The sequence below is a fragment of the Meleagris gallopavo genome, chromosome 4 (genome assembly GCF_905368555.1).
Source record: "Meleagris gallopavo chromosome 4, MGAL_WU_HG_1.1, whole genome shotgun sequence".
Taxonomy (NCBI): domain Eukaryota; kingdom Metazoa; phylum Chordata; class Aves; order Galliformes; family Phasianidae; genus Meleagris; species Meleagris gallopavo.
The window spans coordinates 52249226-52275664 of NC_139407.1; the positions used below are offsets into that span (position 1 = coordinate 52249226).

General features: G+C 35.1%; 1 long non-coding RNA gene across 5 annotated transcripts in view; it reads left to right on the top strand.

The window, feature by feature from the left end:
* Positions 1–23690, top strand: part of LOC109367390 (uncharacterized) — a 146117-nt gene extending 122427 nt beyond the window's left edge. For all 5 annotated transcript variants that reach the window (XR_014883188.1, XR_014883190.1, XR_014883192.1 and 2 more), the window contains 2 exons: positions 12856–12980; positions 21546–23690. This is a non-coding gene — a long non-coding RNA (uncharacterized LOC109367390). The remainder of the gene's footprint in view (positions 1–12855; positions 12981–21545) is intronic.
* The last annotated feature ends 2749 nt before the right edge of the window (positions 23691–26439 follow it).

A 26439-nucleotide genomic window follows, 5' to 3' on the forward strand; every position in this document is an offset into this window, starting at 1 on the left:
AAGGGTCAATCTACTTAGGTATAATTCAGTGCTTTTAATAGCAGAATCCTTTCTTAGCATTTAGGAGGTCTTTTCTAACTAAAGTTATAATTAGCTATGTCTGTCTAAGACTTCAGCATGAATGCAGGTCACTGTTGGATTAAGTAAGGCCTTATTCATTAAATCTTTTTACATATGGCATATATTTGAGGTGAGATGTTAATATGTGGGAGGACAAGGCTGCTATCTATGAGGGCCGTTCTGAAAATAATGCCTCCTATTTTGCTGTTGGCCCATGTTGTCAAAGGTAGATATATAGCAGTAGATGTTGAACCTGTTGGGGTCTTGAAAATGTATTCTCCAGACTCTCTGGACAACCTTCTTCAGTATAAGGAGAGGGCTGCTGGGTGCTACCTGGGGAAGCGCTCAGCACTTCCTGCAGCAGAAAGAGAGCCTGCGGCTGAGCAGGGTCTGCTGCAAAAGGGGATCGGGTTTGGCAGCAGCGGCAGCAGCGGGGGACAGGAGGGAGCCGTAACTGCCCTCCGCTCCTGCCCCTCTGCCAGACATCCGAATTCCAGACACAAAAGGGCAAGATTGAAGAAGGTTGTCCAGAGAATATATTTTCAAGACTCAGTTGGATATGGCCTTAAGGAACTAGATCTAAGTTTAATATTAGTGCAGCTTTTAACAGAATGTTGGACAAGATAATCTCCAGGGAGCAGAAACTGAATACAATTCTGTGATAACATCAACACTGGCTTATCCATCATCTTCCTTACAGGCAGCTCAGAAATTTTCAGTGACATAGAACCTTTCTGTTATCATGGAAGTATATGTGAATAATGTACATGCACGTACTTTCTCCTTGAGGTTGTTCATGTTTAATTTGGCATTAAACATTGCAGCGGGGTACTGAAGAACTAAAAGTACACTTGTATGTTTGTTTTATTTCTTGAGCTAAAGGATATGTCCTTGTAACATTCTTTGAGAAATAAATGGGTAAAAATGGATTGTAATTGCTAAAACAAAAACTTGTAGAGTTCTGTTAATGAGAATAAAGTTTGCATTCATGTAGGTGTATCTGAGATAAGTATTTGGTACTTTTGTTTCCCTGTATAATTCTGAATAACCAAAATTGACATAAGAGCTGAACTGCACTGAGTAATTAGATCTGAAGTGAGTCACACAGATCACAAAAGTAATTCTGTTTTCTTTTTCTTTAATTTGATTTTACCAGTTATTAAACAAATGGATTTTTCACTTAACAAGCAGCAGGCGGATCTTGAATGTGCTGGACTGTAGGAAGAAAATCATTAATAACAGATGAAATAATAGAAACCCAGTGTATTATGTAGGGGAAAAAAAAAAAAATCAAACCTCACTTCTTAAGGACAGAGTCTGTATGATAGAAGGGGAGGGAGGAAAGAACCCTTCAGAAAATTGTATCTGAGTAAAATCAGACAACTTTGACTAAGAGTGACTAAAGAAATATGTATTAGAGGCACTGTGTCTCATTTGTCTCGAGGAAAGTAAACCATTTCAGAAATACAATTTCTGACTGAATAGGCACTGGTAGGAAATAAACTGTATGTAATGAATGACTACAGGTTTAAAGGAATTAGGCAGATTTCCAGATGTCACATACTGCAAATGAATTTTCAAACAAATGAAACCAGACAAATTCCAACTATTAATTTAATTCTTGGTGCACCTGTATGGCAGATAAGCATTAGCTCCATGTAGGTTATTGGTATTCAAAACATTTTTTTTCTTTTAGTTTCAGTACATTAATTTGATTCTACAATGTAAATAGCGATACACAGTCAAATTATGTTTTTTTCAAATAAGAGAGTTCAGATTTGGTTATGACTAAATTTTTCTGAGTATGATTTGTATATGGTTATACTGAGGTAATATTGTGGGTCTTGCATTCGGTTTTAGTTAAGTGTATGTACAAATTGTGGTTTATTTATAATTAAATTCAGTGAACACAATAGCATAAAAATTCAACAGAAAGGCAGCGGTATTTTGGTATTTATATACATAAAATTATGAAAAATATTTCAGAAAAATAATTATATGCTCATTCAATTTTTAACTATTATAATTCATGCGAACTGATCTTTATATAACTTGAAGAGTTTGGCTCTGAAAATTGTCAGATTCCTGTCAGTATAACAGGCAAAACACTGACCAGCCTTTATGTCTGTAGATCGTTCAATACTTACACTATAAACACAGATCTTGAAATGCCTGTCTGGTATAATTCTCAAAAGTCTTAAGTGAATTCCAATGGAAAGGTTTCTGAAAATTTTGGAAATTCTAAGACTCCCTTACCTTTCAGTGTTAGACCAGTTAACTGGGCTATTAGTATGGAAAACAAACAAAGCCTCACAAAACTGTAGGGTTAGCTGTATAAGTGGAGAAAATAAGATACCATGTTACTGAAAGACTATGTTGCTAACAACTTGAGACATTTTTTTTGTCTGCCTGAGCTACTTAGCAGAGTATAGCTTCAGCACCAAAGTAGTACCGCAGCTGAACATTATAGTTCAACTCCAATGAAAGTAGACTTGTTCCTGAAGTAATCAATTTCATAATATAGTTAAGCCATAAAAGAGAGGGATACTTTGAAGAAATATTGAAAGAGATTCAGAACAATATAAGAGGTTAAAGAACCTAAAATGTATTCAATGTTTCACAATCAGGTCAAGTTGCAAATGTGTCTGTATTTTAATAAGTTCTTAAGTATCTTGAAGTTGAGGCTATTTTGGATTCCTTTTTTCAATGGTTCAAAGTATTAAGTAAATTAAAATAGAGGAAAAAAATCGCACAGTTTTTAAGTGTTAAAGTTCATTGACAGAATAGAAATGATAAATGATAGAAATAGGACTTTTCCTGTTAAAATACAGGCACTTGTTTTAGTTATTTATTTATCTTCCAATTTATGTTCTAAGCATTTTTCTATTGCTTTTGTGACTTTATATATGTTATTTACTGGTAAAGTGTTATTACTTAATCTACTTGTCTATTTTTTCTGCAAAGGCATTTGGGTAGATACAAGACACTATTCATATAACACTGATAGAAAATTCAACATTAATACTAAACACATCTTCCAGATTAAGTTATAAATTTGTTTCTTGGCTTCAAACATTTGATAAATGCATAAAATATCTTCCTATATTCTACTCAGGTTTGTCTATGAACAGGTTTTTTAATCTGCTAATGGAATATTTCTTAGTACCTGAGAAATATTGCCATGTTAAGATCCCTGATGAATTTGAACTATTTGGAAATAATGCCAATCAGGTTTGTTATTTGAGAGGGTAGATTATCACACATTTCACATGGTGGAATTTCTGAACTAATGCTCATCTAAAAGGTAACATCTTGAACCTTTGTTGTAGCCATTTGTTTTACATACCATCGTAGTAGTAACATACAAAAGTTATTTTTCTAGTAATTTATTTTTTATGTAAGGCTGATTAGTAATTATTACCATTCCATCACAAGTATATATTTTCATATTTCAATGATAGCCCAATTGGGATGGTGATAAGATTTTCTGGCTATCCTCTCACGGAAGCTATCAAATTCCTTTACAGAAGGTGTCATAATTTTTCACTTTTTCGTGATTGGAAATTCTATCAAAGAGATCTAAACTCACTGCAGTTTATAACTGATAACAAGTATTTCAGAATATTTTAGTGGCATTTGTTACAAGAACTTCTGTGTCTTTTTGGGAAGACTGAAACACAAATATTTTTAGGGATATTACTGTTTAGATGTTGTGACATCCCTCTTTTGGGATCAAAAAAGAAGGCAAAAGAATGTAAAAGAAGTAGTAGGAATTCATTAATACCTTTGAGATGCTAGACAGAATGGAAATATTATATGAATTCATCAGACGGGTTATTTACTTTCTTAAGCATGTTTGAAACCACATGAACAGAATTTGAATTCCTACCAAGATTAGATGAAGTTGTGGAGCAAATCCATCATAGTTTTTAACAGGCAGTTTAACTAACAACCAAAGTAATATTTAAAAAATCATGAACTTTTAATAGTCTTCACTGAATTGTAGCTATACTATATATGCTCTATGGTATATTAAATTTGCCTTATTTATTATTCAAATTCTCTGCTATCCCTTTCCAAGCAATGCAATAAAATGCTAATTAAAAAACACATTTGCCACTGAGGAAACTTGAGATTTGTCTACAGTTTCAACAATTAATTAACTTCTGTATGTCCTTAGGTAAGTTGTGCCTCTAGTCATACTGATGATCACTACAGACAGGCATTCTCAGGGATGAGTCCCAAAAGTGAGAGTGTGTAGATGCCACTGAAAAAGAAAAAAAAAAAAAAAAAAAAAAAAAAAAAACACTGATTTTTAATGTTGTTGTTGTTGTTGTTGTTTGGTTGTTGTTGTAGTAGGCGTTAGCGAGTCATCGGGATGTGATGTGCTAGGACCTTCCCTGTTCTGTAGGCAATAACAAGGTATCAAGATGTGACGCGATAGGACCTCTGTTTCGCAAATCATGACGCACGCTTGAAGGACATAGTAGGGGCCTAGATAAGGCACTAGGATATATAAGCTGTTTAGTTGCAATAAATGCCATCTGCTACATCCTCATATTGGTGTCTGTGTTGCAATGGCCAAGCGAGGGGAGATCGCTAGCCCCCGGCAGACCGGATCTCGAGAATGGGGACAACAGGTTGTTTGGTTGTTTGGTTGTTTTTCTGTCATTGAAGCAAGATTGGGTGAAAAGAATGCATTGATGGCATAAACCATTTAGAAACATTTGAGATTGAGTCACCCTTTAATTCTGACTGATAAACGGTACTCAAATGTGTCTTCATATGTAGTTTGAATCTCAGCAGAGATGTGGAGTGGGAAAGGGTTTTGATTGTTATGTGAATTTTTTATTGTTGCCCTGCTTCTTTTATTTCTCTTAAACACATCCAAGTTTCTCATCCATTGCTATTCATTAGTTTCTATATTAGGAAAATTTTATATACTAACTAAATAGAAATATAATATGGCTACAGTGAGAGCAAGCTAAATCCTGTGTAAAGAATAGCTCTCAAAGGGATTATTAAGGGCACAGTCAAGATTGGTTTATATTTTTTTAGAATCTGTTATGCTCTGTACTTCTCCATTTTGAGGTTTATATTTTCTCTGGGGAAGTCTCAACACTTGCAGTTAAATGTATACGTGCTATATGAAATAATCTCCAATCTAGATAGCAGTCAGTCAATCTGTGTTGAAATAAGTTACTTCAGGAAAAAAAGAAATGAATGAAAAGCACTATTTTACAAAATAGCCAGTATTTTGCAAAATTAATGAGTTAGAGGTTTATCATTTTAGATTGAAGATTCAAGATTGAAGGTTTAAAATTCTTTCATATAAAACAAATAAAACAACAATAAAAACAGTCTCTGATTTTTCACAAGTTAGAAACTAAACATTAATTTTACTATAAAATTATTTTAGCATTGTGTTTTTAATTATCTGTAGAGATCAAGAGATCATGTTTTTTGTTCATTTACTTCTCTGTGTGGGGGAAAAGAGAGAGAAGGTGCTCAGCAAGAAGTAGGGTTGAAGAAAAAACAAAGCAAAACAAGACACAGCACAACAAAAATGTAAAACCCAAAAACATGCAATGAACTTTCTGTGTTTGCTTTTACTCTTCCCCACTTTTCCCGCATTATAAGGTATTAATTCCTGTTAACGTTGCTGAAAAGAAAATTTAAGATCTTTGCATTTAAAAAAAAAATATTTCCCCTGGTTTTGTCAAATTATCATCTTCTAAGAAAAATATATAATATTTCTGCAGTCAGAGCTGGTAACTAGCTAGAATACCATAACATGAGCCTGTTCAAGGGAATCTTGACAAGGAATGTATGAATTACTGATAGTAGATCTATTAAAAAGCAATACATTGGTGGATTAGTTAGATTATATTTCAAATATCCTCTCTCTTTTTTTTTCCTTTTTTCTTTTTTTTTTTTTTTTCTGATATGTCCAGTGTGATGTTTTTGTTGTGAGTTTATGCCATTTGCTAATCTTTACCTATTCTCTTTCTTCTCAGGATGTGTTGAATTCCATCATTTCAGCTATATAGACTAATGCTGAAATTTACTTTCATATAAGGAAGTTCATTCTTGTTAAAGATTTCTGAGAAACTGAGAGAATAACCATTTTAAGGAATAATTTATTTTTCTGCTGTCTACAAGAGAAATCACACAAAATTTATCAATATGTTTAGATTTCACAGTTCAGTAAGATCAAATGCAACAGAATTACTCAACAGTGATATGAAATGAAACAAAATTAAAATCCAATTACAAGTAACAAATACTATAGCTTTCTTATTTGCTTGGATTTAAGGGAAAGAAAAGAGTCTGTTTTCAGGCCACTGAATATCCTTTACGAAGAACTCAGCACAAGAGAAACAATTGAAGACTTTTGTTTAGAAAACCTCATAAATGAACAAAGGTTCAGCAGTGCATCAGGAAGGGCCAAGATCATAATTTTTCTAAATTTCCAAAAAAGGAACTGTGTGATCTTAACTGCAAGGGTGGTATAGGTTATAAAAAGAAAATCTAGTTCAAAGATGGCATTAAGATGAGCAACATAAAATTCTACTGCTTAAATGGCAACATAAATGAGATGGGAGAATTTAGTGGTGATGATAACAATAAATTTAACTGTATCTAAAACTTTTCTGTTAATTGAAAGTCTTCTCTTCTCTTGCCAGTGTCATCATCACGCTTATCATGTACTTCCTTTGAGTGGGATAGATCTTTTTTCACAGTAGCTCATATGGTGCTGTGTTTTGGATTTATGACAAGAACAGTGTTGATAATCCTGCGATGTTTTAGCTGTTGCTGATCAGTTAAGAACTTGACACAGACTGAAGGTCTTTTCGGTTTCCCATTCTGCCCTGCCAGCGAGGAGGCTGAGTGTGCACATGAGGGTAAGAGAGAATACAGACAGAACAACTGACCTAAATGGACTGAGCAGATATCCCATGCTACAGGATATCATGTTCAGCAATGAAAGTTAGTGGTAAAGGGAGAGAAAGAGAGGGATATTGGAGTTAAGGTGTGATGAAGTCCTTGTTTCCTGGAAATGATTGCTTATGGGAGGTGGTTTTTATTTTGCTTGTGTACTCAACTTCTATTTATATCAGCCTATGGCAAATGGTAAAAGAAAGTTACAGAATATTGGTGGAAAGATTTACCCTCTACTACCACACAACCAATATCCCCCTTGATGCTGTGGATCAATATAAAAAAATAGCAGGCATTACTTTTTGAGCAGCCCTCATACGTGTAAGTCAAACTAAATACTCAACAAAATTATATTTGAGAAAATTCTCACTACCCATTCCTTTTAAAGGAGATTGTATTCTTAGAATTTAGCTGTAGTTGATATTTCTGTGCATGAATGCAAGTTGTACAGACATTTTTATATGGTGATAATAGTGCATAGATGATAAATACACTTAACTGAAATCAGGCATACAAGTGCTAGTAAGTATTTACTTATATTATTTGGACCTCTTCTCCAGCAGCTGCCGCTTTTCCCAGACTACACCACCAATGAGTTCAATGAATGACAAGCACAATGACAGGTCTCATTGCCCATCTTCTTCACAAAGGGAGTATTCAATTCATTGACTTGCTGATAGCTTTTACAGAAAGATGCAGATCTTTTTCCTTAGCAAAATGTTTTCCTCTCTTCATGAGTCCTGTCAAAGTTTCTTTTTCTATATGTGAGCTTCAGACACTTTTTGACACAGACTACAAAACTGAAGAATACAGCCATTTTCCCTGCACCATTATCACGGGAAACAGAAGGAATTTTCCTAGGAAAAAAAAAAATCTCATTTAGTTTTTATTCTTCATTATTTTTGATGCTAAATAATTGCTGAGTAGTTGAACAAGAACTATGATCAGATCTGGGCAAAAGACCATCGTAAGGAGATGTTTCTTTTTTTGTAGTAAGATGAAAGAGTGGCTATATCAGAGCAAGAGCAAATAAATTAAAAGATAGTATTTTTTAGAATTTAGTTATATTGCAAAAATTGATTCCATCATGTATCAGAGCTGGGTTCAATAGTATATAAACAAAGTTAAAGGACACCTTTTACTGAAAAATGACACTCACTTCTCTTTTAGGGAACAGTTAGGTTTGGTGCAGCAAGTGATGCACAGACTCAGATGTGAATAATCCAAATCGTTTATTACAAGTTCTCATATCACTTATATACCTTCACAAGTTTTCTTTTTCTAGCTTTCCCATCCACCCCTACAACTTTCCCATCCACCTTTACATGTCAACAGAGCATTCTACAAAACACTCTTACACTGTTCATGCAGGCACTTACCCAATCAGACTGTGAGACATTCTTTCTTCTTCTAGAGGTGTCCCTGGTTCTCCTGCTGTTTATCTTGCTCCACAGCTTCTACTCTGAACATATTCCCAAAGCTTGAGACAAAGGAGAAATGAGGAGACTGATGTGATGGACAGAGAATTTGAATTGCAGTAATAGGATCATGCTTTCCATTAAACAAGGACATACCTACTTTGGCAATTATTTAGTTACAGTCAGTTTACAGTCAGCATCAAGGTAGTTCTTCATCTGACTGCTTTTTAAGAACCACCTCTTAAAAGCACAGAAGCAGGCAATCTCACTATGTCATAAGTCAAGTAACAGGGGGGCAGAAGACCAGCTTGACTGTACTGGGAACTCTTCTTGGAGCTCAAACAGAAAAAGTGAGTATCTCTCTAAGCAAGGTCAAGCTGCACAGGAAGATTACAGACTGCAGTTTGCATTTGCAGGAAGAAAATAAAAAAGGCCAAAATTCAGCCAGCGTTGAAACAAGCAAGTGATATTTCACATTAACAAAAACAGAAAAAAAAGAAACTTTTTAAAATATGTTAATAGCAAGAGAAGGTCAAAGAAAACGCACAACTATTACTGGATGAAGCTGGTCACTTGAAAAATAACGATGAAGAAAAGGCAAAGATACTTAATGACTTTGCTGCCTCAGTCCTTAATATTAATTATAGCCTTGGGTTGCCTAATCCTGCAAGTTGGAGAAGTAGTGACATTCCTTTTGTGGACACCTAAAATGTAAGCAAGTACTTATTAAGTAGACCAAAGAAAGCACAGGCGCGGAAACAAAGGGGAAATAACAGTTGTTTTGGAGCCAAAGCAACATGGCTACTGATTACTGAATGTTTATACATCCATCAGGCCTGGTGGAACTCATCTGAGCACTGAGAGAGTTAGGGGATGACATAACGACCCCTCTCAATTGTCTGCAAAAGTCTTGGGAACCTAGGGAAATCCTCACTGAATGGTAGCTAACCAACTGGTGACAGGTAGCCAATCATTAGCAGTGTTCCCCAAGGCTCAACCTGGTGTCCAATTCTGTTCAGAATGTTTATCAAGGTTCAGAATGCAGGAATTAAATGCACCCTTAGTGAGTTTCCTGATGATATTAAACTAGGAGGTGTTGTCAGCACTTTTGAGGGATGAGAAGCTTTGCATAGGGCTCTGGGTAGATTATGATATTGGGCCATCAGCAACAGAATGAAATTCAATAAGAACAAATGCCAGCTCCTGTACTTGGGATAGAGTACCGCCAGGCATAAATACAGATAGAGAGATGAGTAGCCCTGCAGAGAGAGTTCAATATGAGCCATCACTGCACCCTGATAGCTGAAAGGGCATATTCTGGGGCACCCTAAACACGGCTTAGTCAGGTGGTTTAAAGAGGTGATTATCTCACTGTATTTAGTATTGGTGTGACTTCACATGGAATATTATGTACAGTTGTGGGCTCCACAATTTAAAAAAGTTGTTTGTAAAATGCTTGAATGCATCCAGAGGAGAGCAATAAAGCTAGTAAAGGGGCCAAGAGACATATCCTGCAAGGAATGGCTGAGGATTTGGTAAGCTTGGAGAAAAGGAGATGAAAGGATGGCCTCATTGCTGTCAACAACTTCCTGAGAAGTCAGACAGAGATGCTCCTGGGATCTAATTCCTGGTATCTAATGACAGCATATGTGGTAATATGGCTCAAAACTAGATCCGAGACATTTACTGAGAGTTAGGCACTTAAGAACAGAATTTGTAGAGAGGTGGTTGATGTCAAATGCCTGTCCATGTTTAAGAGGCGTTTGAATATGTGCTAATGATGTGTTCTAACTTCAGTTAAAACTACAGAGTCAGTGATCTGAAAGCTGGACTTGATGATTTTTCTGTGTTCATTTCAACTGGAACTATTCTGTTCTACTCCTGTTCTGTTCTGTTCTGTTCAAGAAAGATGGTCAGTTGCTGGTTCACTTGTCCTGTTAGGAGAGACTGAGGTAGCTGAGCTTGTTCAAACTGGAGAGGGAGTTTGAGAGCTCCTAATAGTGAAACCTCAGTCCTTGCAGTAGTTGGCCACTGAGCAGATAGAACAAGAGTATTCACAGAAAAGCATGGTGAGCAGATAGGGAAAAAAAAAAAAAAAAAAACATGATGAAACAAGTAGTTAAGGCTGAGTAAGACAGCAGGAGTAAAAGAGAAACAGCTCCTTAAGAAGATGCTGCTTTGATTCATGAAAAAAAAAAAAAAAAAAAGTTTTTTAAAGAGACATTACACAATAGCTGTCCAGGGCCATGTGCCGCCCTTGGGCCGTGGGTTGGACATGCCTGGCCTACACTAATTCAAAGTATGGTTCTCAAAGCAGATTAGCTGTTCTAAAGTGGCTTAACTAAAGCTCAAAATGCTTGCTTTTCTCCTCAAATGCAGATTACTCAGATTTTAACAGATGGAGAACACAATACAGAAAAGTGTAAAGAGTTATCTAACAACAAAGCAATCAGCAAAGCAATTGACACTGAACATCAGGAGTTCTTGTCAATCTGAGTCAACATTGGCATTCAGTAATTTCTCTGTGAAGCCCTAATGCCTCTTAAGAATGGTTGCACTGCCTGAAGGTCTCCTTGACTTGCATTAAAAAAAAAATTGGACATTGAAAAGAAATTGTACAAGTTGTCCGAGTAAAATCAGCAGTATTATGATTTTTTGTAGGGTAAAAATATGCTGTATTTGAAGTTTTCAAAAATATTAGATATAGAAAAGCATAATAATTGCCAATGAGTACAATAGAGTAAGTATAATGATCCAACTATGAATATTGTGTAGATGACATAAAACTTAAAGAATCTAACAAATATATAGACCATTCTATAATTTAATGTATATCTATATATAGATATATCTAATCTATAATCTATAAATTAAAAACAAAAAAGAATTTCCCATTAACACTATTAAAAATTTGTGGATTCTTCCTATCTTTTCCTATGACATAGTTTTTGGATTCATTTGCTTTGCTAGTTCACCATAGTCTTTCATTTAATTAGATAGGCTCCTTACTGTAATAACTAAATTTTTATTTATCAACTTTATTAATTATAATGCATATAGGTAGCTTGAACAGGTCTCAGAATGTTCTGTCATAGATATCGCTTTTCAGAATCAGGTCAGATCTACTCCTGGAGCCATATATAGGAGCTGCCACAGATTCAACCTTTGAAAACTTGAAAGTCCTCAGCTGTTCCTATGGTAATCAATTGACTCATTGGGAAGTACAGTACGTTCTATTCATGACAAGTTTTAATAAGAGGGACTCCATACACCTTTAAATATTGTAGTACTCTACTGTCATTAATAGCAGATAAGTATTCTGCCTTGTGTTTGTGATTTTGCTCTGCTATTCCTTTCTCTTTGTGTGTATGTGTGTTATTTAGTGAAGCAACTGTGTGTAAAACTTTAAGGTCTTTATGTGACATGGAAGTGTGTAAAGTTGTGATGAGATGACTTTAAAGAATAATAAATAAAGAAGATATTAGCTGCTTTTTAATTGTTTTTCTTTCAAGATTTATTTGAATATTTAAACTTCAATTCTGTTTATTATGTAAAGAAACTGTACTTGGGATCTCCTGCATAGGGATAGTTGATTCTTTTGTGCTATCTTAAAAAGAACAGATTCCATCTTCATAATCCTTTTTAATGCTGTTGATTTGGAAAAAGACAACTTTGACCAGTGCTTTCTAGAAATTTAAAAGAACTAATGACATCTAGATCTTTTGTGGCCCTCATTAGTATTCTGATTTGCTCTTTCTATTCTTGGTCATTCTCTGTGGCTTTCTCTGAAATCTTTAGTTTCATAGAAATTAGAATGGTAACAATTTTGTTACCAATATGGACAAGAATGTTAAAAAAAGAATACCTTTTCACCTTCAAGATGGCAGCTGGCAGTGATCTGGTATTCTGTTGTTCTCACTAATACTACAGCTGGGCAGATGGGCTTTTTGTTATCTTTCTTTGTGCAGTTTACTGATTTTGGGTGGGATGGAGTTAATTTTCCTCAAAGTAGTTCATATGGTGCTCTGGTTCAGATTTAAAACTATTGATAACATTCCACTGTTTTAATTATTGCAGAACAGACCTTACACAGAGTGAAGGTCCTTACTGCTTCTCACTGCCCTGACCCAAACTGACCAAAGGCTTATCCCACAACACTTGAAACTGTACTATGCAATAAAAGTAAAGATGGATACAAAAGGAGGAAGGAGGGCAGAGCACACATTCAGAGTGATGTTGTTTGTCTTCCCAAGTAATGGTTAGATGTGGTGAACCCTGCTACCCTGGAAATAACTGAACGTCTCCAGGGAGAATCAGTGGATGAATTTCTTGTTTTGCTTTGCTTACACATGCAGCTTGTGCTTTACCTAGTAAATGATCTTTATCTCAACCTACAGATTCTCATACACTTTTACCTTTCTTATTCTCTCCTCAGCCCTGTTGCAGTGAGCAAGCAGCTGTGTAGGGTTTAGCTGCCACCTGGGGTTAAACCACAACACGGAGGAAATGTCTGCTTTCAGGTTTGCACAGGATATCATGGTTTATGGAAAACACTATTAGGTAGGTGTTTATGTATTTCTCTCAACTTTTAGAAACAAGTTAACAATAATAACTGTGGTAATAACTCTGTAACACCTTTTGTCTAACTTTATACCCTTCTAAGCAGCAAATGCATGCTTATTTTAGCACAAGAATTTTAAACAGTAGCTATTATGTCATGAAAAGAAGGGGGGGGGGGGATGAAAAAAAAGTGTAAAACAACTTATTACCATAAAATTGTATTATTTTTGTTGTTGTTATTTTAATATTACTGCCACAATTACAGAAATCTTCAAATGACCCACTATGTATCTATCCTAGGATATGTAGATTTGAAACAAAGCAGAACAGGACAGAAGGATGATACTTATTAGGTTAAACTCTGCAGAATATGTAGGTGCAGATATGCCTCGTATTTGAAACACTGTGTGTTTAAAAATGGACCTAATGTAGACATGGTCTATATTTTAAAAGTTCATGCATTTCTAAGGAAATTTTAGTACCTAGAAAAGTTAACATTGAACTCATAGAAGAGTTTCTGAGCAGTTATAGGATGCAAGGGCTTAATGTGGCTCTGCCAAGTTATAGATTTTGGATATATGGTAACAGATTGCAGACCAGCAGCTTTAGGGATGAACAATCTATCCCCAAAAGCACTACAGCAATGATTACATATCAGTATTGCAATTACTCAGGTCTACCTGTTCAGCAAAGCAATTATCTGGCTTGAAACAACAAAAAAATCCTGTAATTCACTAATAATAGGATATTCAGTATGTGAAAACTTACCTATATAACCATAACTATCAGGCAGACTGGCTGAAGGTATTAGTCAACAGCCAGCTGAATGAGAGTCAGTAATGTGCCCACGTGTCCAAGAAGGTCATTGGCATCCTGACTTGTAACAAAAATAGTGTAGTCAGCAGGAACAGGGAGGTGATCATCCCTCTGTACTTGGCACTGATGAGGCAGCACCTGAGGTACTCTTAATAAGATGACAAAGCATGAGTTAGATAAGTGAGCAGTAAGGTAAACTGAAAAATGGGTGAATGGACCCAAAGGGGTGTGAACAGAGGCACAATGTCTCTCTGTAGACCAGTCACTAGTGGTGTAACCCCAGGGGTCAACACTGTGGCCAATATTCTTCAACCTGGGCAGTGGGACAGAATGTACACTTAGATAATACACCACACAGTTGTGATGTCATTCAGAGAGATCTCACAAGGGTGGAGAATTGAGCACAGAGGAATCTCATGAAATTTGGCAAAGGGAAATATCCTTAGCCTAGGGAGGAATAATCCCAGGTACCAGTACATCGAGTGCAGCTTTGCCAAGAAGGGTGCAGGTATCATGGTGAATGGGAAGGTAATCGTGAGTCAGTAGTGTGCCCTTGCAGCAAAGGAGGGCAAAAGCATTCTGTGCCCCTTTGGATAAAGGATTGCCAGAATTCTGAAGGAGGTAACCTTTATCCTTTACTCAGCATAGTAAGCCTTCATCTGGAGTACTCTGTTCACTTGAGGGTTCTCCAGTACAAGCAAAACATGGGCTTATTACTGTGAGTGCAGCATACGGTCAAGAAGACAGTTAAGGTTCTGTTGTCACATGACTGACTAAGAGATCTGTGGTTGTTCAGCCTTGATAACAGATGTTTTAAGGGGGGAACTTACCAATGTGCACGGAAAAGATTGAACAAGAGGAAGTCAAACTGCTCAGTAGTAATATAAAAGAAGACTCTGGACATGAGTTATATTGGAGATATTCAAAAAACAAACTAATACAGACCTGGCAGAACCTGGTCTAGCTGATCCCAATTGAACAGAGAACTTGGATTATGTGATCCCAAGAGCTACCTTCCTATTCCAACTATTTGTTCTTTGATAAAATGATTTGAATTACCATGATAGAGGGTTTCTATGTTTCTGTGTTTCCTTTTTGAGCTTAAAACATCTCTACTGTTTGTAAGTCCCTATTTCTGCTACAAATCTAATTCTAAATTGCTACTTCAGACTAGAATTTTCAGCTTCTGATTTGCATGTACAGGACTCCATAGACCAATTTGTCCCATATGAGTCTTTCAACAATTCCAAAGTGAGCAAACAGTTTTAACAGGATATATCTTTGCAAATAGAAATGGCTGTATTTTAATCGATTTATCCTTATGTCATTCAGATATACTGTTGCAGCTCTCATCTTCAGCACTGATTAATGAACTAGTATGAAATATTTTTCAAGTGCAAACTTATGCAATTAAAGGTAACAGGGCTATTTTTGTCAAATCAATCAGATTTGTATCTATTTAAAACTGTAAATGCATAATCTATAATATGTAATTTATGATTTACAAAGACTATGAATAATTAAATGATAAGATGATATGCTAACATTAGAAGAGTAATTTGTATTTGAAATACAAAAGTTTCTTTCTGTGTGTCTCTAATTAGGCTGTAAAATGAAATTAACTTTTACTTGTTCATTATTTTCGTCTGTAAGTGAAAGGACGTTCTAATCTGTACGGAACAATCTTAAATGAGCTATATTTATTCACTAAATAGAGCTGTTAAATTGCACAGTACAATAACAAAACAGAGGAACAAGTAAATTATACTGGACAGCTTTTTCAAAGTCTGTTATTTCCAATGTATTGTCTTATATACAAGGTCCCTGCTTTTTTCTAGTAATACACTGGAAGTTCAGAGTTTCCTTTAAGAAGGACCATGTAATTACTCAACCTCTTTTTATATTGAGTGACCTCATGAACTTTGCCTATACCTAAAATTTTTAGGGGAAATGGAAAGGTGGGTTTTCAAAAGGGCACAGTTTCCTTCATCCAAAATAGCAATTAAATTCATGTGGCCATTCGGCAAGTACGGTTAGCCTTATTGAGGAAAATAATTGGCAGAGACATAATACATTTATGCTGAGGAGATAGTAGTTGGCTCTAGAGCTTTTTGAGCTTAAAACATCTCTACTGTTAGTAAGTCCCTATTTCTGCTACAAATCTAATTCTAAATTGCTGCTTCAAACTAGAATTTTCAGCAAGGGAGGGAGATTTTTCTACTGTTCTCCTTCTCTCCCCATTTTCATCATTCCTGATTCAGTTAAGAATGAAGAGGAAATATATAAATATGGTATACAAAATTAGATTTTAAGAATATTTTTTGTGTACTCACTTGCAATGGTCTTATTTATCGCTGTGCAGAGTGGTTTTAAACAATGATAACTTGTAGTGAAATGAGTAGAGTTGCATAGCTATGAAATGGCTGGGATAATAGAATCACATCCTATGATTTTCCAGTTTCTTAAAAGATAGCACAGAAAAAGTCATGCAGTTTCTATACTGTGACCTTGTTTCTGTATTTCTGTAAAAAATTCTGTTTAATAATTCTATATATTTTTAATTTAGTAATTAGATCCTTTCATAGCCCCCAAGTCCTTAATATGCTCATGGAATTTAGAAAAAGAAAACAAAAATAACAAATTACAAAAAGAATCTTTTCTATCTAAAAGGAATTTGACTACCAGTGATAAAAAACAGATGAAAGACCATACATTAAAAAAAAAGAAAGACTCATGAAAATGCAGATTTCTTGTTGGTACATTTTTCTACTTCTTAGATGGCAGAAAAGCAGATGAGAATATAATCCCCTTCATAGGGTGCAAGTTATTTAGATAAAAAGATAATCTACTGGATACTGGAGTGTTCATAGTATAAGCAACTTTTCGTGACTTTCTTTTGCTGTAGGTCTCTAATGATCCAAGACACTTTAATAATTAGTCTCCAGGGAGCCTTAATAGAGTAGGACAACTCTTAATTAACTTAATCCCCAGTACATGAGTTGACCATGAGATATCAAACCACATTTTAGCTTGAAAGGGATGTGAACTCAGAGGAAATCTCATTTTTTAACTACAGTGGTGCTGCATTCTATGTTTCTATCTAGCATAATTTGTTCTGTATTTAAACACATTATGCCATACTGGTATCCTAAAGCCTTTATTTTTGGTATGATTACTAATAACTGAAGATGGCGGTTTCAGCATAATTGTATTAAGATGCAATTCATGGAGCAAATTCATATTCATTAAAATAGATAATTAAGAAGTGATTCTACTTAGTTTTTCTTAAATCTCTGTTGTATTCTATTGATACTCAAATAAGAATTAGATCTTTTTAAAATAGATGGAAGATGCTGATAATATTTTTGATGACAGCTTTCACAGCATATTTTTAATTAGAAATATTATTCATAATTTGGTGCCAAGGGTATTTTGAACACATATGAATGTGCTGCAAACATGTTTATAAAATTTTGTTTTATTCTTTATCTTATGTTGCTTCTTATCAGGAATTGTGATAAGTATTAACAGCAACAACAACAACAACAACAAAACAACTTTCAGAAGAGAAGCGGCCAGTAGCCTTCCCATTTTTCATTTTTTTATCAGTATTCACACCTCACAGTAATATTTTTTGACTAAGTGAGTGTTGCATAATTGAAAGCATATATCTATCTATACTTTGAAAATAAGGGAACTAAATATTTTGTTATAATTGGCATTGATAATATTATTAATACATTGCAACAACAAGAAGAAAAGTCACAACTAAATCTCAGCAGTCTATAAATTCACCTGCAGAATTTCTTTTTGTACTAGACATACCTTTTAGGAAGTGGCAGTTTGCATTACTACTCCAAGGGTCATTCAGGCATCAAAATATATGAGGCTTGGCAGGGCTGAATCATCAACTAAGAAATCTGTTTCCTGCTTTAAAATAGTGATACGAATGAAGAACTGCAATATACAGGGAGATAAGTACAAATGAAAAAATATGAAGAATATTCAATTTCTCTGACATAACAAGCAAGACTGTATTTCTGTGCTATTCTCTATTGATAGTACTGTGTATTATGAGGTGAAAAAGTGCTGAGTAAATTGATTTAAAAGTATCTATAGGACAGATAATAAAAGAAGAAACAAAACATGAAAATGAAATAATTGCTGATTAAAGAGTCTTTTTGCTATACCTAAGGTAGGAAAATCATTGTGGTTTTATGTATATGCAGATAAAATCAATAATGCATGGCCACATGAAGGACAAGATCATACCAAATTTTTACCATATGAAATAAAAATAGTACACCCTTATTCATTTATCAGCTTATGAAAAGTGATTATTTTTTTACTAATTTCTGTGCTTAGCAGCACACATACTAAACTGAATGCCATCAGCAATCACCTGCCATATGCTATTCGTTTACTTAATGTAGTCTTTTTTTGTTCTATAATTAAAGATTAATGTACATGTATAGTTGATAGTGGAGTTATGTAATGTCTCTATTTTATTCCCTCTTGTACCATGTTTGTCTTTATTCTGGAAGAACAATTATAAAGAAATATTTCTGTAACTAAAAATGTCACTTCATGTATTTTGTGACATTTCTGCAAAAATCACCGATAGTTTTCTACAGTTTCTGCAGTTCAGCAGTGTTCATCCTTATCTAGCTGAGGTGTATGTCTGTGTTTTATTACTAGCAATAAGACATAGATTGCTTTTATTTTTGTTAGAACTGTAGGAGTAATAAAATTATAAGAAAATGAAGATGGATTGTCTTCTCTCTTTTGCTCAGTCAATAAAGTGATTTAATTTAAAAGTCTTAACAAAATTCTCTTCTTAGCCTTGTCAGATGTGAACACCTATACTGTACCTATTCTCCATAGTTGGGTGAAATAGAGTGGTGGTGATAATACAACTGGATACAAAGGAATCTGCAACTCAAACTGATTCAAGGAGATAAGAAACATTTTCACCCATGAAGTTCATTAACTTAGATCATAAATAAATCTATTTTGTTCACTTTTGATAATGAATAAATTCTGTGCAGTTTGGATTGATACCAAGATGTATAGATTGTGGAATAATGGTCTTATTTTGAAAAAAAAAAATCAGTACACTGACAAGTTAAATTATTTGCACACTGTTACATCAACTTTTTAGAATATAACCTGATTCTAAAATAGAAGTAAGATACCTTCCAGGAATTCGAACATCCTGTCTGTAATACACAATTACCATATTCCTACAGCCATTATGGTAATTTATGAATTCAGAGGTCTCAGGTCAGTTTTCTAGCCCACTCTGTTCCATTATTGTAAAGATGTCAGATTAATTTTACTCTTTTTGAAGTGAAATCTTTAGTGGGGAATGACATCTCTTCATCTCCAAAATATTTCTACGCCTGACAACCTTTCTTCTGTTCATGGCATTAATAATTTCAATAAAATCACACTATTTATTATTATCTGGATTATCCCAATAACTAAAGAAAAATGGCTTGGTCTCAATATATTTTCTGAAGGAAACCTTTTTTTTATTTTTTTCCTAAATAGTTACTTTTTCCACACAAAAAAACTCCCACCTATTTCTAAATTTAAGCTTATGTTCTTTAAACTGAGTGCACTGTAAAGAAATATATATAGTTTCTTATTGATGAAAGAAGTACTGAGAAGTTTCTTTTATTTCCTTTCCCTCTTCCTTTCCCTCTTCCTTTCCCTCTTTTCTCTCTCTCCTTCTCCTTCTCCTTCTCCTTCTCCTTCTCCTTCTCCTTCTCCTTCTCCTTCTCCTTCTCCTTCTCCTTCTCCTTCTCCTTCTCCTTCTCCTTCTCTTTCTCTTTGTCTCTCTCTCTCTCTCTCTCTCTCTCTCTCTCTTTCTCTTTTCCCTGCCCTCCCATGTCCTCTTTTTACCAAAGCATTGTCATGCAAGTTTAAGAAAGTATTACATTTATATGCTTATTGCTTATTGCAGGAATATATATTTCTGTATACTATTACTGGAGTTTCTGTGAGTTCAGGTGTTCAGCCTGTCCAGACATTATCTATTTAGGTACTTAAAAATGCAGTAGTATTTCACCTTTTCTTGCTGCTACTTTATCATTTTTACATGACAGTGCTATTAGGGATTATTCTAATACAATTTGTTGCTTTCTGTTTCTAGTCTAGCATTTTTTAAACAAGTTTCTAAAAATCTAAATTATTTTATTACTGGGCAGCCAAACAGTAACATCTGTTATGGACCTTGTCATGCAAGACATCTGGATTCAGAACAGGGTGCCAAATTAGGCATCTAAAAACTGCATATGCTAATAGTCAATGATTCTTTAAGAAATCATGAAGGATGATGTTTTGTAGTAATTATGTGTTTCTCCTTAAATTTTCACCATTGGTGAAATGTAATTTCTTTTCTAGAAAACTGGTGTCAGTACTGTGCAAGACCATTTGATTCTGTACCTTAAGTCAAGGATGTCAAGACATGTAAAAGGTAGTGGGATGGCAGAGGAAGATACAGGGCCAAATACCTTATTTTCCTCTCCAGCCTTGCATCTTCTGGTGGCATCATAAATCATTGTAACTGTCAGAATATTACCATGAAGAGTGGCAGTATTTCCCAAGCTACTGTAAAACAGCACACAGTATTTTGCATAAACTACATGGTGAATCCTGGTAATACAGCCATGTTATTTTACAATAACACCACAAATAACAGGTGTCTTGACCATAAATTGAAATCACCAGTAACAGCCTTATCAACATATCTGAGGCTAAAAAAATCTTCAACTGTAAAAATGTTCTTGGTATACTGTTTTTTGTTGTTGTTGTTGTTGTTGTTGTTGTTGTTCATCTTCTCTATAAAAATGAGCTCTGAATAAATACTCAAAAAAGTTTAAATCCTTGTCAGTTTTTGTAGTCAAGTCTCGCTGTATTTTGCGATTCAAAGATGAATGTATGTAGTGGCATTTTCCTTACCAGTCTTATATTATTTTTTGAATCTAGCAATAGAAAAGTAGTATCCAATTATGAAGTTAGATCACAAGAGAAAAATATATGTATTTCTCAGCTTTGGGCTACAATTTATTCCTGGAGCAACAAAGAGAATTTGAGGAAGAAAATGAAGAGACAGAAAACAGATGGTCCTGGACAGACGATTTCTTTTCTGCATGTTTCATTATGTACTTCCTAGAGCATTAGTAATTGTTTGCAGTATCTTTATGTTCTTGTCTAGATTTCCAATAGTGGAAAAACTAGATGAAGTAGCCAGGGTATGAAATTTTCATTCTTTAATTTTCCACTATGTTTGTATAATGTAACCATCCATTTTTCAACAGAAGGTATTTTAACTATCTTCTATAAAATTTATTTCTGAATGGGCTTCTCAGAAACCTGCGAAGAGAATTATTAGAACAATACCTGCCACTTTTTTTACTGTCATTCTAGTCAGTATCCCTTAAATATTTTTAAAAACTACTAAATATTCAAGACTAAACTAAAATTAGCGTATTACTCTCTGGTTTATCTGTTCTGCCATAACGTATTTTATTTTTGGTTAGCCGTTGCTTTGTCATTAGCCTTTCCAGAAAGAGTTAAAAAAGTAAAAGTACAAGGCTTTCACTTACTTAGTTCTTCAATTTGCGTATCGGGAGACTTCTTTTCTCATATTGACTTTAAAGACATTCATGTGTTCTTTCTGAGTGGCTAGAATATTCTTTTTCTTTTTTTTCCTTTTTTTTTTTTTTTTTTTTTTTCCTGCAGATTTAGCAAAGCTCTGCCAGGAGACATTTAATGCTGTCATCGATATTCGCTCTACTGTCAGGAATATTACACTGAGAAGAAAGACCTGGCACACAGACTTTTCCTTGAAGCTTTGATAGTACGTTGGCTGCAGCTTAGCAGTGTAAAAATAGTGTTGCACTGCAAGCAAAAACAGGGAATTTTCCTCTTGTCAATTTAGAAAAGTAGTAAGGAAAAAAAATCGTCTTTAGACCACAAAGGCTTTAAAAAAAGATTAGTATTTGTTTGAAAAATATATATATATATAAAGAAGTTCTTTGTGGTTGACTGATTGCTAGAACAGGGTGCTCAGAGAGGTAGCAGTGTTTCTGTCCTTGGAGATATTCAAAAGTTGACGTTTCCTTGATTAGCCTTCTCTAACAGACCTTGCTTTGTGCAAAGGGGTTGTCAGATGACCTAGGTTCCTTTCCACCTCTGCCATTTTGTGATTCTTCTGTGACAGAAGATGATGCTTGAGATATACTGTATGACAATTTTAACAGATCACTTACGTTGATTTTCTGTACTTATGGATCAGTGACTTTAAATACTGCAGGTAAGCAGAAAGAAGTGTATCTTGATTTAAAGGCAAGAGGGTAGAAACATTTCTTTAACAATTTGACACATTTTCTTGACAATTTCAAAGACAAGACTGAGATACCATGTAAGTTGAGATGAAAAATAGGCTGGCTGTATCACCTACCTAACAACTCAGAAAGAGTTGAATGTCTTATGTACTACAGGCTGAAAGTCATACAGATCACATCAATCAAAGAAGATTAGTAACCCCCTTGAGTCATTTTTCTTTGACCTACTAGCTAGTTTCAACTATGTCTTGGGATCATTCCCCACTGCCTCCATTAAATTCACATTTCTATTAGATACTGGTGCTTTTCTCTCCAACAATTACTTTTGGGGAATCAGTCAGATTTGTCAACACAGTGGTGATGTTTCCTCAGAAAATGTGAGGACAGACTAGATATGATGTCTGCTGACCAGGAAGATTCTCCTTTCTGTGCTGTACTGGGGAGATGTAATGGTCTCAAGTCTTATATGCTTTATTCTTATTTGCAGACTCATTTATACCGCTTAATACACTGATATCAATTCACTTTATGTACTGAAACTAAGCAATCTGTAGTGTTTTGGTTTTATTTTTTAGTGATTTATTTATTTAAAAATAAATTCTATAGTCACTTCCTTAATTGTTTTTACTCTTAGACTTGATGTAAACTGTCTTTACTCCACTGTATGTTACTACCCAGAATTAGAACTTTTTATGGCTTTGAAGCAGATGTTTTTTTGTAGGCTTAATACCTTATTTAAAAGAGAAATTCTGTGAGCTGCAGTTGGAAAATAGAAAAACGAAATCCGCACTGGCCTTCTAGTACTGGGTTTTAATTGAAGTCTCAAAAAAACCATATTGCTTCTACAGCTTTATGGTATCATGTTTTATAGTGGTACTTGTTTTATGGTGAAAGACTTCATAACCTGAGAATAGATGTGAGTATTTAGTTCTTTTTGGCAATGAATTATGTAGTTACAACACTATTTAAAGTTAAATTAATTAGATAATTGATTTTTATTTTAAATGGAAGTTATTAAAGTGTTTAGAAAGAGCAACATGGTTGTAATATCACCATCATATTCAACTATAAAGAATTTTCACTTTTTTTAGTTTTACCAAAAACAGATTAATGGTGTGACATTTCAGATCTCATTTTTATTATCCAGAAAAAGACAGCAATATCTACTGCCTGACAAGGTTCCCTCTGTAATATAGATTATTTTTATTACCATTATGCATTTTTTGACTGACCGTTCCATTTGTATGTTTTGCAAATAATTGAGACCTTGAAGAGAAAGAACAAAAATCATGCAGATGAGATAGTAACATTCATGTGCTATCTTTCAACAATTTATTTCATAAAATATATTAATTATAAGGTTTTAATACAGGAGGTTGGCAACCAAGATAAAGGAGAACCAATTTAATGCAACAGATCTAGTATTTTGACAAATATTAAGATGTGATTCTGAATGTCAAGACCTTGTATTTCTGTTTTAAGTTTGTTCATTATAAACTGCATTTTGATAACAAATAAAGTATATAAAGCACTTTCAGCATTTTTGCATTCATTTTGCATTATTATTATTATTATTATTATTGCTATTTTAGAAACAAGTTTCATACAGTGCGTTTGTTTTATGATATTCTGGAACTTTTTATCCTTGTAGACATGTCCTGACCTAATGTAATGGATAAATTAAAATGCATATCTATAATGCCTTAGAAGTTTTCAATTCTGTTTTCTACAGTAGGAATGATACTAAAAATCTTTATAAAATCAGAGCTAGAAAAGTCTGCTAGAAATCTATTCCCTCTTATGGCATATAAAGCAGGTCAAAAAGCCCTGGGCAAGTAGAGAAGAAGGGAATATCAAATTTCTTGTATTGCCTCTTCTATGATTTTTGTGGGTCATCGTAGTAAACAAGGATTTAGGGCCATTTTTGTGCAGATGAGTGATGCTTATAGATTTTTCCCCTCCTGGGAGTGAAATGAACTGATTTTCTGATGCGGTTCTCACCTCTTACCCCAGGACCTGGCTTTTATCTGCAGCAGGAGGGACAACTGATTGACAAAGATGGCCGCAGGGTCTTAGTCCCCTTATCTAAGTAATGCATAGTAATGCAACTTCCCAGTAAAATAGTTGGCTCTCAGGCTAACATCCTGGCCCAGTCTTGGCCTGTCTCTGTCCCCATGTCAACGGTTTACGGGCTGGTTCAGTCCAGTTCCGTGACTAGAAGGGCGGAGGGATCCGCGGATCCGCGCCCCCAGAAAAGGAAAATAAGGGACACCAAAATAATTGAAAACAGCGGCAACAATCTGAAGTGAAACAAACTGATTTACTAAATATAGTATCAGCAGAATATAATGAGAGAGAGAGAGAGAGAGAATGTGTCTGAAAGGTGGATCGACCTCACCACAACGCTGAGGTGAGAAGTACAGTCCAGTTGAGCCGATGAAGAAGCACAGACGGAGAAGCGCAGGCAAAGAAAAGAACATCAGGTGACCTTGCCAGGAGTTATATCTCCTCGCTGACCGCAAAGCCCCCTGGGGAAATGTAGTTCTTCTTCTCCTCCAGACAGGCACCTAGAACTTGAGCATCAGCAGTCAAACCCCCAGTGCATTACATGATGTTATGATGTGGAATACTGATAACCAAAAATCATAAAACCATGGCACCCCACAACTCTGCCCAAACATCCAAGGCTGTGTCACTAGGCCTGAGACTGACACCACAGCTTCAGCCCATTCCCAGAAACAGGCTCTTGCTGCCTGGTTGGGTGGAGCAAGCAGGTTGCTGCTGCCTCAACTCTAAAGTGACCTGTGCATCATGAGGAACAAAGAGAAAGAACATCCATGGACATCAGCAGAGAGACAACTTGGCAAGACAGAGCACCTAGCAATGGATTTCTCAAGTGTGTTGATAGCATTTGATGCAGTGTCTGATGAGCATCCTGGCCTATATGTTCTTCTGGACCTGCTGCTTACAAACAAGGAAATTTTTTCGATGGTGCAATATCTAATTTCCTTGTCTGCAGTGATGACAATATATTAAAGGTTACGATCATAAGGAAGCGGTATCTAAATAAAACCTTTGAACCTTAGGATAGGTTGTCCTGAAGGACAAAAGAACACTAAGAGATTCAGCTTTAGACAAGGGAAAAGAGAAAAGAGGTTGTAGGAATTTTCTTCCAAGAAGAATGACTGAAGCATTGCTCAAGCAAACAAGAGCAGAATAACGGAAGCCAGCCCCTGTCTGAATAATCCAATATAATGCACAGACTGGCAGACAACTGGGTAGATAACAACAAGGAACTGGGCTCCTGCTGAACAAAGTAAGCATGAATCAGCTTATGATGAAATGAATCAGTGAATAAATGAAAAAAAAAAAAAAAAGATTTGATAGTGCAAAAAATGCAAAAATGAATCGGTAATGAAAGCTGACTATATACTGGGCTGCAGTACCATGTGTGTAGCTTGAGATGATTATTTATGATGCTTAGCATTTATTGAGGCACATCTGGAATATTCTATCAGGACTTCAGCCCACCAGTGCTAGAGATATGTAAAGAAATTGAAGCAAGTCCAATGGAGGAGTTCTATGATTGATGGCAGTCGGAGCACATGCTACGCAAGAAGAGGCAGAGATCTTGGCTGTTTAACTGCCTCCTTAAATTATATAAAAGAGGGTTACAAAGAATCTGAAGGCAGACTCTTCATGGAGTTGACTGCCTCCCCTCCTCTCCCTCCCCTCTCCTCCCCTCCCCTCCCCTCATCTCTTCTCTCCTTTTTCTTCTTTGATTTGCTTTTCACTTTACTTTTTTTTTTTTTCTTTTCAATTTTATTTTCCTTTCTTTGCTTTTTATTTTTTATTTTTTAATAAATAAGCTGTAGGTGTCACAAGTAATTTCCTGAGCACACAAAATTCATGCCCATGACAGAGTGTTTGGCACTTTTGTATTGACAAATATTACTCATGGTCTTCTAATAGACTTTTTCACTCAAATAATAAGATGCATACGATACTGAATACACTGAATGACAGTGTTAACCATATTATGTTCCCAGTAAGTCGTGAAAATAACTTCACTTCAACTCTGCAATGGAACGAAAAAAACAGGAAGTTTTCAGCTATGGAAAGACCATACGTTCCATGATATAATGGATTATCATAATGATGTTTTGAGTGGCATAGATTTTGATCACACAATGCTAATTGAGACCTGAATTAGAACAGCTTCCCTCAGAGGTTGCAGATTGCAGTCTAGATAAGGAGCCAGATCAATACAGATGTACTTGAATTGAAGC